Source organism: Octodon degus, unplaced genomic scaffold (genome assembly GCF_000260255.1).
Source record: "Octodon degus isolate 3935 unplaced genomic scaffold, OctDeg1.0 scaffold00177, whole genome shotgun sequence".
NCBI lineage: Eukaryota > Metazoa > Chordata > Mammalia > Rodentia > Octodontidae > Octodon > Octodon degus.
Window position 1 is genome coordinate 3721235 of NW_004524753.1, and position 2708 is coordinate 3723942.

A 2708-nucleotide genomic window follows, 5' to 3' on the forward strand; every position below is an offset into this window, starting at 1 on the left:
ACAAAAACAAAATACCATATGCTTGGTTAAGGGCTAAAGTTATCTGAGTAGCCAAAAATAAAGCAAAATAGCCAAATAATTAACATGAATTTAACACAATTGTAACTTCAGTAGTCATTTTGTCAGTGGCAATGATTGCTAGAGCACAGGGGTGAACACCCCAAGGGCTAGTGGAAGCTGTTGCCACAGAGCAGCTTCTGCTCCCCTCCGTCTCTGCACTGCCAGCTCCCACCTGCACCTTACCCCATAGGAGCAAATTTTTTTGATCAGGGACAGAACTCAGGACCTTCTATTTGCCAGGCAGACACTTAAGCACCTGAGCTATCTCCCTGGTCCCATCATCCCATAGATTCTGCATGTGTACTTTAAAAATCTTTCCCATTACATGAGCATCTATATTAAGCAGCTAACAGGAAAGAACGACAAAAGTTCCACAAGCCAATTGCTCCCTCTTTGGGATATAATTATTTCCCTTGTGCATGAAGTAATCAACAGAAGAAAAGTGAAAGGAAAATTATTTCTTTTGTATATTCCCAAAGCACACAGCAGAGTTTACTGGTTCAGATGAGCTGCGAGCATTTCTTTGCTCTACAAGTACTTCTCCAAGGGGTGAAGAGGCTCAAAGTGTGGCTCTGCAAGAAGCTGTTTTTGCAAAGCTGTTTCTCCTCAGCTGCTCTGTCTTCACATGGAACTCTATGAGCTCATCTTCTGTGAGTGGAAGGCAATTCTCACCTTTTTTCAGGATATCCCTGCCATCCCATTGTTTTCAATAACCTGTGCTCTGCTTCTAGAGAATGTGAGAGGCCCTGCCATTCTTCCACAATGGTGAGAGGGTGACCATTTTGAAGAGAGTCTTGCTCCCCATTTTCTTTTGTTCAGGTGTGCTTTTCTCCTCCAAATCCTCCAGGTTGTTGCAGTCTCTTTCTCTGAGAAGTCTCCAAGTTGTTGCATTCTCTTTCTCTGTGAAGTCTCCATTTCAGTCATCCTTCAGAATCTTCAGGAAGTCATTCTTCCTGTCAACAGGTCAAATTGGTCAAAGGAAAGCTGATCTGAACTGGAGGGATAGTGCTGGAGGGGCTCTCTTTGGAAGAGCTTAGAACTGGACCTCCAGCCAGTAACAGTGGTTTGGTAACAGAGATTGGACTGGTAAAAGCAGACAGACTTTTGGCTAAAGGAAATGGATCCTGGTTTGTGTTCCATTCTGTTAGTGTTCTGTGCAGTGGGCTTGGAAGAAGGTGGTGCAGGCTTAGGAATCAGGTTCTTATAGACACTTGGGACCATGGTTGATGGTTTATTTCCATTTGTATGGTGAAGTTCTGGTGAAGTGGATGCAGCAGAGAAGGCAGCAGCAAGATCTTCTTTGGAAACTCTTTTGAATACTAGTATCTTGGAGGGTTGCTTGGTACTAGGTAGATTTTTGCACATTCTAGAAGGAGTTCCAGTACACATGCATGGCTGATTCTGCTTGCCACGTTCTGGATTCAAAGGAGGAATCCCTTCAAACTGCAATTTTTCCACTTTGTCTTCTTTTCTTGCTTCTCTAACTTCTGTAGGTGGCTTTTACATGTTACATTTGAAAGACACAATTAAGAGAATGAAAAGATAAGCCACATACAAGAAGAACAGTTTTACAAAACATATATCAATAAATGTCAAGAATTTGTAACCAAATATATACTCTAGATATCAAAGAATCAACTTTCCAATTGAAAAATGGGCAAGATACTTCAAGAACTTCACTAAAGTTGATATATAAAAAAGAAAAAAATATATAGAGAGAGATGGAAAATCAGTACATAAAATACACTGAATATCACTAGGAAAATTGTATCCACAGTGAATTATAAGAATAGCTAACTTTCAAAAGCCTGACCATTCCAGGCATGGGTGAAAGTATGGAGAAACTGAATCCCTCATGTATTACTGGTGGGAATGTAAGATGGAACAACCAAGAGCTACTTGGCAACTTTTTAAGAAGTCAGATGCAGCTATTCATCTCAAGGCATATACTCAAATGCAATGAAAGCATATAGCCTTACATTGATTAGAACACAAATATTCAGAGAAGTCTTATTTGTAATAACTGAAAACTAGAAGCAACCTAAATGGCCATCAACAGGTGAATGGGTGAATAAACTGTGATATATCCATGCAATGAAATACTACTAGACAACTAAGAAATGATCTGTGATGTGTTTGGCAACATGGATTTATCTCAGTGAACTATGCTGGTCATAGAAACTAGGCAAAAAAGAGTAAAATAAAGGGACAAAAAAATTCAGAATTCTCTTCAAGACAACACTATTTAAATACTTCTTATATTTCTCTTGTATGAGTAATAATGTTCCTTTTTTTTATGTAGTACAGGGTCTCACTACACAGATTGGACTCGTAGTGATCCTCCTGCTTTCAGCTTCCCCAGCACTGGGATTATAGGTCGGTGCTACCATGCCCGGTCTCAGTTGCCATTTCAGTGCACTCCAGGGTGGTGCCGGCACTGCATACTGGGGCTTGAACCTTGGTCTCTGCCTGCCTAAGCAGGTGCTTTAGTCCACTGAGCTATCTGACCAGCCCTATTGTTCACATTTTCTTTCTTTTTTTCCAGAACCGGGGATTGAACTCAGGCCCTTGCACTTGCCAGGCAAGCGCTTATTCTACCGAGCCATCTCCCCAGCCCCTGTTCACATTTTCTTTCTTTTTTTTTTTTT

At 40.8% G+C, this 2708-nt stretch overlaps 1 pseudogene; it reads right to left on the reverse strand.

The window, feature by feature from the left end:
- Positions 1–560: 560 nt before the first annotated feature.
- The window catches only part of LOC101588442, a 21599-nt pseudogene continuing 19451 nt past the window's right edge, over positions 561–2708 (reverse strand).